Source organism: Phlebotomus papatasi, chromosome 2 (genome assembly GCF_024763615.1).
Source record: "Phlebotomus papatasi isolate M1 chromosome 2, Ppap_2.1, whole genome shotgun sequence".
NCBI classification, from domain to species: Eukaryota; Metazoa; Arthropoda; class Insecta; order Diptera; family Psychodidae; genus Phlebotomus; species Phlebotomus papatasi.
This window is the reverse complement of record NC_077223.1, coordinates 80,234,940-80,246,382: the sequence shown is the minus strand read 5'-3', so window position 1 is coordinate 80,246,382 and position 11,443 is coordinate 80,234,940.

Sequence of the window (11,443 nt, the reverse complement as noted above, 5' to 3'; positions counted from 1 at the left end):
TTGACAGCACAAAGAGCAAAGTTAAATCCGTTAAATTCTGCAATCTTCACAAAAACTTTTGAAATTGATTGACTTTTCAAAGTTTTCATTCAAACCCTACCATAATAAAGTTCTCTTCTTTATCTTCTGATATTCACTGCGGAAAACTTTGATAATAATTTCGTAAAAGTTGCATTACTAAAGAACACTTGTGTTGCAATAAAATTTATTTAAGTTCTTTCTGTACTTTTTTGTAATACAAATACTCTATTCGAAAGATTGCAGTTTTTTTGTTTCAAATAATTGAAAAGCTGATGAATACCGCTTAAGAGCACAATTCTATCAGCTTTTTTGTTTTTTCATTCTTGGTTGAAATGTTTTAGTTCTTTGTTATAGTTTTTTCATTGTTTTCTCTCTTATTTTTGGGTATAACTTTTTTCACAATCACACCTAATGCAATTGGTCAGTTACCTCCAATCAGTTAGATACACAGGGTACATTTATATCATTTGATGACAGCCAAAATTCCGAAAGCCAAAATCCCGAATGAAAAGGAATGAATGCTAAAAGGATCTAAATTACACAGAGGATAGTTTGGAAAAATTTCCAAAATATAGGACATTTTTCTTTACCTTCACCAAGTGCGCTTCAATCGCGGGAGTAGCTTTGACACTGTCGCGAATTCGGAATTTCGACTTTCGACGTTTTGGTCTTTTCGAGATTTTGGCTTTCGGGATTTTGAGCGTGACTTGTTGTAATTATTTCTAAGTTTAGAAGTGACCAGCGGTCATCGTTTTGGAGTACAGATAGCTGGCGAGTAGGGCCGTAGCGCTGGAGGGGCATTGAGGGGCAATGCCCTACCTTAAAACTTCCAATGCCCTACCTTAAAAACCAGAAACTAAGATAATGTTCTAAGTAAACTGTTCGAAGTATGATATGGTAGAGAAGAAATTAATCTCCTATTAAATGGCCTGATACATCTAATCTAATAAAGTTATCGATTGAAGTGCTTAATGTAATTGGTAAAAATCGTATAGAAAGTCAAACGCGTCAAACGATAATTTTGTGAAAAATTTAAATATTTTAAATTTAAAACTTTAACTAAAAAAAAACAGAATATTTATCCATCAATTTGGCTTTGTTATTGATGAGTTGAAATTGCAATTATTTGATGATTAATTAAATTAAATAATGTTTTTCAATGGTTCTGAGTAAAACGAGCGTAAATATTCTTACAGGGGTCACGTGGATCAAGAAGACTGTAAAAATATAATAATTTCTCAATTTTTTTCAGCGTGTTAAAAAAATATTTAATTTAAGCTCTTAGGTATATAAAAGTACACCATTAACATAACCTATATTTTCTAAATTTTTCATTTCAAAATTTTTCAAAATTTCATCGTTGAATTCTTATTTTTGGAGATTTCTTTTTGAAAAAAAAAACATACTTTCCGGTGATGAAGTTTTCTCGGAATTGGTCCATCTAAAGTCGAAAAATCAAATATTTCCTGTTAGTTGATTAGCTAAACTAGTCCTTAAACCAAAGATTTTATGTTCAATTGATCAAAACGTATTTTACATTCTACAGGATGAAACGTAGTGTAAAATATGTCAAAAGTTATATTTTTGTGTATGAAATTTTCTTAAAAATATAAATTTCAGTTTTTGAAAAATACTTCGTTCAAAGACTAGTTTAACTCATCAGGTAACAGGAAATATTTGGTTTTTGGTTTTCAGATGAACAAATTCTGAAAAATCTTGTCCACCTAAAAGTATGTTTCTTTTTCAAAAATGTCTCCAAAACTCAAGTCCCACAGGAAAAGTTTTTAAATGAAAATTTCAGGAAATATAGTTTGAATGTTGTACTTTTATATGCCTAAGAGCTTGAATTAATTTTATTTTTTATTATCTTGAAAATAAATTAGAACAAAATTTGCTGTTTTTTTGTCAATTTTGACCCACGTAACCCCTTATGTATCGAATAATTAGAATAATATATTTTATTTTTAAAATTTGTCTTTTTTTTAATAATTTTCATTCACGAAAATTGACTAACCAAAGTAGATCAATCAAAAATTTTGAATAATGGCCGCCCAACCTTTAACTACCCAGCGAGCACAGTTAGCAGAATAAAATAGGATTTTCAGCATTTTTTTGCTGAATCGGTCTGCTGGCCAATCAGCAGCTCTCGAACAAAAAGTGCTAAGCAAATACATAAAAATGGCACTGTTTAGCGCTCGCAGTGGATGATGGCAGAACTAAATACTGCCGGTAGATGGCGCCAGGAAGCATTTAGCAGCAAATTTTCTCTTTCATTTTTTTTTTCTTTTTCTCTCAAAATGTCAAAATGGACTTGGAATTTCCCCTGAAATTATTTATCAACTTGGGGGATATTATAATCACGATTTTTATTACTTATATTATTATAGGAATTATGCTGCGGTATGCTGCCTATAGAGAATGGTCAAATAAGAGTATTAAACATACTCCCGACCAAAAATGTTGCATTTTTTAGTGAATTGCGTCATTATTTTCCCGTGAAAAAAAATTATTTTTTTCTGAGGAAATATTCAGTCGGGGGTTATAAAATTATTCATTATTTATGAAAAATATGTTTTTTCTTTTGCAAAAAGCATATTTTCCTCAATTTTCGCAATTAAATATTGGCATCTTTCCTGGAACAGCCATTGATGTATTATGCTCACAGTCGGTCACAACTATTGTAATTGATCTTGAAACAGGATTTTTCTACTTTTTTAACTTTTTTATGGTAAATAAAGTTGCAGATGCATTTAAAAAAATCCATTTAAAAGTTGTGACTCCCCCACTTAACTCTTTCGCCTCTTTTGGGACTCTGAGTACACAAAGCAGCATATGAATACTTTGTGGAAAACAATTTTTTTTTATTATTCAGAACTGATAAAAATCCTATTCTTGTGAATGATTACAAACTATAAGGATGTCTAAATGAAAAATATTTTTTTGTAGGACCTCAATTAATTTCTGAGCAAAGATATTTTTGATTTAAAAAAAAGTGAAATTGGCTTACAGTATGTGCTGCGGTCCGGAAAGAGGTAATGAGTTCAATAATGCCTTTTAAAAATACTACAAAAAAATTTCTATGGATACTACAAAATAAAATATAATTGTTTTATCACAATTTAAGTTGAAAAATTTACATAAAAGCGTTTTTGTTTGTTGCGGCAAATGCGGAAAATATATTTTTTTTATGTTATAAAATGTTTTATATTTTACAAGTGAAATAAATGTATGATCCGTGCACGATGCATATGCATAATGTATATGCTGCACTTTTCTATTTATAAATTTTCGATTATAAATTTTCTAAAGCGCATTTTTACGCAAAAAACTACTTTTATTATCGTGGTAAAATAACAAACCAACAATTATCGTTTTTTTAATACTGTACGTATTCTTTTTTAAATGAAAAATTTATTCAATTTGATGATTCATTTTTTAAATTAAAATGATATGCATTTATATTTTTTAGAAGAGAGTTTTTAAATACCTTTAAAGTTAGGAAAATATGATAATTTGTTGGAAATCATTTCAAATAATTTTGAGTAGACTGTGTATACCATTAAATAAAAATTATAGAGGCTCTAAATTCTATATGTTCTTGATCTTCTTGGTATTTCCATGAGGTTCCGAAGTTTTTTCAATATTTCTCGAATTTAGAATTCATTAAATATCAAAATATCTTGAGAATTCCCAAGAATTTCTTGGGTTATTAATTTTCTAAAATCACAGCGGACAAGAATTCTTGGCAATGCAATTTTAATTTAGGTGTAGTATATTTTTTTATAAATGAATTCACAATATTTTTTGATAAAATTAGACAAAAAAATTAAATTTATTGGTCGGAAAAGGTTTAAGAATACATATTATTCAAAATATATTATAAATATGATTTTTTAAAATTTTTGTGAATTTTAAATTTTTTTCTTTATTTTTTAATGTCAAATGTGTTTATTGTAAGAATCATAAAATTGTAATAATGGAAAAGGTTAACCTTAGCTTCTACTCAACTCAGCAAAGACAAAAACCAAGTACATTAAAGTCTCTCACTCGATTGGGGAAAAAGAATAACTTTGACTAATTGCCACTGCGATCGCTAGTGTAACTTCGAGGTCAGCAGAGCTCAGCTGAAAAAATATATGTTTTCAGCTGATTTGAAAAAGCTTAGCATTTGGTGCTCGCTGGGTACTGATGCCCTACCTTAAATTCAACTCCAGCTACGGCCCTGCTGGCGTGCCGTAGCACACAATATCTCCGGTTTTGAAAATTGAATTCCTAGTTCCATAACTTTTTTGAAAAACCGACTGAAAATCGGTTTAAAGCCTTTTTAAAGTGTTTATAAAAAACATAATGCCCAACGAACAATAAATGTTGTTTGTAAACATATTTTCAAAATTTCATTTGAGAGAGCGAGATGACTAGATCTCGGTTTCATTCGCTCTCATTGTAATGTCAAAAATATGTTTACAAAATAAAATTTATTGTGCGTTGGGCATAACTCTCTGAATTGATCTGAATAATGGTGACGGTACACTTTGAAATCTGTCAAATCGTTCTCGAAATATCGTTTTGAATATTGATTTTTTTTTTTAATTCTGGCCGCAGGAAAATTCGAGTACCATCGGGAAATTCTCACGTATTGTCATGAACTTTTGGAAGTTCTCATGAATTCTCGTGAATTTTCGGTTTTCTGTACGCTTGAAATGATTAAAAGTTTACGTGCTACATATTTTAACCCCCAATCGAATTTGTATGCATTCCAAGTTGCAAGCTGTTAGTCGTTTTCATACAGAATGTCACCTGCCAAGAGGTTTTTTTGGTTTTTTATGTTTGCACATAAATGTTATTTGCAATAATTCAAGTTATATTTATTTTTCGGGATATTTATTTTAAGCTGAATAAGGCTTATTATTGGCTTATTTTTTTAAAGGTAAAAAGAAAAACAGATAAAAATTAAAGCTATTTAACCTAAAGCAAATATATTGGTAGAGTTGTGCCCCTGTGATATCGATTGAGAGACGTAATGCCTCGAATTTGAGTTTGACATTCCAGAATTAAGTATGCTTTTATATAATTTGGAATAAGTAGTTTAATTTTAAATACATCATTCGGGAAGAAAAACTGTTTGAAATTTTCGACTTCGGATCTTCGATATTCATTTACCTCCTATAAGTCGACTTTCGCTTAAGAGGTATTTTTTTTTTTGTAAATAATCCTGAAAACGACGTCGGTCTCACACAGGAATTTCTTGCAGAACTCGACTAAACTTGATTTATATTTCACTCAGAAAAGATGCAATTTATCGTATATAAAAAAAACATTTCTAGCTAAGCAACACAGAATAAATTGAAAGTATTTTAGTCTTACGGTTTGCGTTTTTTCTTTCGTCTTGACTGAAAAGAAATGAGAGAATTGCATGATGGCAAATAGTCGAAATATGTGAAAATATTCTGTGAAATGGAAACGATTGAGTGCAATTTATGTCTTGACTGAACCCATTCCTAAGAACATTCGAAATTATAAGAATCTGGGCATGGGGAGTTGAACAAAAAAACTTAATGATGTTGGTTTTTATTTCAATGCCCTCCTTTGGTTGTTAGTGGTATTGTGCATTATAAAATTTCACACCCAGTTTTACGGATACTTAAAAAGCCATTTTTCACACTTTCTTTTGCACGTTGTTATATTCAATGAAAGTGTAGATTCCTTTGTCCAACTGCCTTTTATTGGGTGCTGAAGGGTGATCAAGAAATTTTAAACTTTGCCACTTTTTACTTTTTGCACTTCTTTTGCGAGACATTCTCTTGGCAAAGTTTCTTGGAAAAATGACAGAAATTCAGTTTCTTTTTATAAAATTATATAATATCACATTAAATTTTTCACTTAAATCGTCTTGAATACATTTGCACTGCATAATGTGCATTCATGGTTGAGATAAGCTTGATTCAGTTTATGGAATAGCTGATTCTTTTATGAGAAGGGATGGGCAAAGCGTCTCAGATTTGTAAAATACTTAAACTGGCTACTTAAATACTACATCCTCAAAAATATAGTTTCCTATTACTCACCTAGACTAATAAAGTTATTTAATGCCGGCTTCAGACCTGGAGGTTTAGCAGTTCCCGAAAGTCTCAAATTTCAAAATAGCAACCAATTTTATTGATTTTTTAGAACTAACCGAATCATTTGCCATGATATCCAATATTATCATATTTATATATCAATATATCATATTTTCCCAACAAATAATCTAGACTGATAAGGAATTATGGAAATTAAACCATATAGGTAATAAGCCTTAGGTCAGAAGCTCGTATAACACTAAACCTAACGACCGTTTTTGATAATTTTTCCTAGCGCGCTCGGTCAAATGACATATCGCGATAGGGTAGGACATTCAACAAATATTTCTTGAAAAAGAAGAAAAAATTAAAACTCAAACACTGAAAAATATATTACATGAAAATTTTAAGAAATTCATAAAGTTTGATAACGACTTTGTACCGTTTAAATATGTGTTAATTTTAAAATGTGTTTAAACCGTTAAATTTGACCGAGTCTTGGTAGATTTAGTGCTAAGACGTTCAATTCATGAAAATAAACAATGTTCATAAGATAACCCAAAATAGCTTAAGAATAATAAAATTAAACAACTCATCGTTTTAGACGTTTTAGATTTATCAGACATTCTAAGGCCTTTCCAACGAGCCTCATACCATTACTTCATTCGGTTAAATATTCTCTCATTATTAACCCTTGACTTGAGATACTATTATTAAGAATGCTACGTGGATGTTTCTGTATATAAATAATACATGAAAGGTTCACCTATCTTGCAAAGCATAACTAAAAAAATGAAAATCCTAAAATGCATTTTCCTGAAATTCCATAAACATCGTTGTAGAGATAAAAGAAGGATAGAGATAGTGGCAAATGATGGTCACTGAGTCGAATTATAGGAGGTGTGGTCACACGAAGTTCCGAAGCCTCTATCTCTAACTGTGACACTCACTCAGAGCAAGAGCGGACTTTTTTAATATGAGACCGCTCTTGCTCTGTGCGTCTCATATTGATCTTTAGGTTGTAATTAAACAAAATAATGATTTTACACTAAAAGATCGAAAGAACGCCTGTTCGGCAGGGAACACCTATTTATAATTTCGTCAAAATATTTAAATTTAATTAACGTATCTAAGAAAATGCAAGTAATATAACGTCGTTTCATTAATCTTCCCTTTTCTATAAGAATAGATAATTTAAATTTTATATCCAAAATATTTTGTAGTAATAGTACAAAATAGGGTGCCAATAAGTCACGATACGATTTATTAAAGTGTCGATAGGTGTTCCTTCAATCCTATATTTTTACCAGTTTCCCATTAAGTCGTCTCTTGGCTTGACCCTTTAAGGACGAGTGGGACACCGGTGTCCTAAAATCAAAAACAATATTTTTGATTATAGAAAGTTGTTTTGTCCTCTTAATATAGTGAAAAAAATTACTTTTTATTTTTGGGACACCGGTGTCCCACTCGTCCTTAAAGGGTTAAGCTGTAAGTCTGTCTAGGGCATAACAAACACTTAACAGTAGGCGAATCTAGATGTAAATGTGGATTTAGTGCAAATTTTACCTATATGGACGATTGGAACTTATATAATCCATAATACTTAAGAAGTATAGAGGAAAGTACCCATGCTTGATACCATTGGAATCTTCGTAATGACTAAATTTTCTAAATTTCACAATATATATGTGGCTCATCGTAACCATATTTTAAAAACTATGGGAAAGTGGCTAGTTTTTAAAATATTGTATATTGCGAAGTCACGTTTATTAAGAAACATAAGAAAAATTTAGTCATTAGGAAGCTTCTAATGGTATCAAGCATGGGCACTTTCCGCTATATTCCTGAAAAATCAAGAAATCCTGCAGAAATTTTCGTTTTTGTGAAAATTATATGTAGTTATCGTTCAAGAGGTTTTCGATTAAAAAAAATGAAAAATAAAATTAAATAACAAATGAATTAATTTAAAATTTCCTCAATTTGACCATAAATTTGTTGCTATACTGCAAACAACAGAGAGATTTGTAAAAATATCCTAGATTCCTCTAACTTTCAACCTTTCTTATTCGTGATTATGGAAGAACTTTAGAAAAAAGTTACTTTATAAGTTCAGAAAAAAATATTATTTTCTCTATGGGACACTAGTATTACAACCAGGCTTAAAGGGTTAAGACTCAAGAACAGTATTACTCTTAAAGCTTTACAGCAATTTTCTGAAATTTACGCATTTCTACCTGTGTTATCAGATATATGAACTTTATTAAGTTTGTCCATCACATTTTCTGAGATAGACGATGAAAGTTATTAAGCTGTAACATCACATGATTATATAGATAATATTATGTTATGGCTAAACTCTTCTTCATTTGCCGTTTATCATGATGTCATCTCATCTTTTCCGTTCTCTTCATCTAATACCTTAGTAATATGTAATAAAGGGAGCTTAATAATTTCGAATTTGTGAGGGGAGATGAGTGTCATAAAAATATGCAAATTTGAGAAAAAAAAACAGTCTTTTTCAGCGACAATAGGGATTTAACGATCGATGTTAATCTGTTCTGGCCTTATAATTAACCGCATTAAAAGTCTTATAATGCGAAATTAAAATTTGACTTACATGCAGAAATTGCAGAATATCTTACTAGAACGCCAAAAGTCGTTTTTAATGGTTTTATGGTTTAAATACTGTAAAAATAATTAAAAAGACATAGCGTAAAGGAGGGTGAGGCAGTATCATCTTTTACGTTTTCTTTTCTATTGCTTTGAGAGAGATGGGTAGAAACTATCATGTTAATAAAGCAGCACCTGACCGGTAATTTTTTAAATGAACCGGTACTATTTAGGTCTTTTAGCTTTTATCTTTTTAAGCGCAATTTACATTTGGATTAATAATCTGCATACTTTCGTTTTGATCCCTTTCCCAGAGTAGCAATATCCTTCACGTTTCTTGCAGCTGTAAAGTCATAACGTAAGCATTTGTTTATTAAGGGCAACGGGTTCAAAAGGGTGTATGAGATAAAGAACATTTAACTAAATCGTTGTAAGAGTAAATCCAAATATATATTAATTAAAAGAAAAGAAAAGATATGTAACTGTAACGAAGAGATATAATGTCTTATATGAAATAATTCATTACACAATGAAGGATGATGTATATGAAAATAATAATAAAAGTAGAGGACACAAGAAGGGCTTTCTTGCTATCATTGTTCCGGTAGGTTTCACAGAGTCACGGACTCCTTCGAAGGGCAAACTTCCACTTTGCATTGAAGTGCTTCGTCACTCATTCACGATGAATTTTCCGAAAAAAAAGAAGTATATAAGAAAAAATATGTGAGGCAGGAATATTACGAATATTATTCATTGAATGGATTTTATCGCTTATTTTCACTGCGGTTGGCGGAAGGTGAGAGTAATCCTACCCAACCATATTTTTCACGCATGGAAAGTGTTCGGGAGAATGCCAGGAAAAGCCCCCCGCTTTTCCAGGGTTTTCACAACATTTTATTCTTTCGCCTAAATACGTTGATTGATAAAAGTCACAATGTTTTGAAAAGGGTAGCGCATGGGGTTGAAAAATCACCAGGGAAATTTACACAAGATTCAATTTCAAAAGGAACTCCTGCAGAGGAATCGCTTGTTGATTTAAATAGGAAAGTGTTGGTGAAAAGAATTCTGAAATTTATTTTTAAATACGTGCCTAATTTCAAGATGCATCTTAAACTCCGATTTACTCGATTTATGTTTAAAAATGATTTACAAAAGCATTATTCACGTGTAGGGGAAACTGGGGCACCACCGAACATGGGGTTATTGTTTTTCTTTTAACTAATAACATTATCTAATTCATCCAATGAAAAAAATATGATTATTTTATCCACAAAATAGCTCACGAACTTAGCATAGATAATTTTATTTTAACATAGACTACAGAGAGTTGCGGCTTAAATGAAAACGGATTCAAAGAATTTGATATGAATTGCCTACTATTGGGAGCCCATTTATAAAATAATTTGTGAAACACCCTAAATGTATGCAAATATTTTTCACACAACCGTTTCTGCTGAAAATAGGCTGAAAAATTGGTACCGAAAATGTTTAGCATACATCATGGCGTTTCCGTAAATTATTCCAAAGACCTCTCCTGTAGGTATGCAATTTTTCTGTGTCACTGGAGTGAATTCGTGAGCTTTTTTCGATCCTCAGAATTTCTTTTAACTCTCGTCTCTTTTGGGATCCTGAGTACCCAAAGCAGCATATGAATGTTCTGTAAAAAAAAATGTTTTTTTTTTTAATTTTTTAGAACTGATAAAAATCATATTCTTGTGGATGATTACAAACTATAAGGATGTCCAAATGTAAGATATTTTTTGTAGGACCTCAATTAATTCCTGAGCTTAGATATTTTTGATTAAAAAATGCTGCAGGCCAATTTCACAATTTTTAATCAAAAATATCTAATCTCAGGAATTAATTGAGGTCCTACAAAAAATATCTTACATTTGGATATCCTTATAGTTTGTAATCATCCACAAGAATCGGATTTTTATCAGTTCTGAATAATTAAAAAACATTATTTTTCACAGAACATTCATATGCTTCTTTGGGTACTACAGTCCCAAAAGAGACGAAAGAGTTAAAGCGGAACTCCCTGTATATCTGGGTTGATTTCGTGATTAAATAAAAATTCGGGTAAATAATCAAACTCAATTAGCGGATTTGATTCCAAAGATCATGTTCAGAAAGGCCTTTAGGGGAGACCGGGGTAGAATTAGCCACCAAATGAAATTTTTTATTGCATATAATTTGTACAAAAAAATATTTGTATGAGGCTGATAAATATTTCAATTAATAGGAACGGAAGTATATATTTAGAATAAAAAGTGGTTTCCTCAATATTCCTTCGCAGGCAAACTATAAGATACCACTATCTCATACTATACGTGGCTAATTCTGCCCTGGTCTCCCCTACAATTGGTTAACGTGTAAAACTAGGTAAAATTGATAGTCTAAGGAACTATCAATGATAAAGTACCGAACACTGACTTTTTATTTCTAAATTACTTAAACTATAACGACCTTTACTTCAGTGGATAAGCATCCCTATAGTACCTATGAATTCATACAGATCTTGTTTTCTGAAACCTATCTAATTTAAAAATCGCAGTATTCGGTGCTACGCTACCCCATGTTAGGTTCTGCCCCAGATTCCCTTAATTAAATATTTAATCTCATAAAAAATCCTATTGATATCTTGTGTCTGATTGGTTTCTTTTTAAGTGCCATTAGTATTAAGTACACTCTACAACATAATTTCGAAATGTTTTGTCAAAAAAATAGAAAGTATAATCATCATTTCTGTT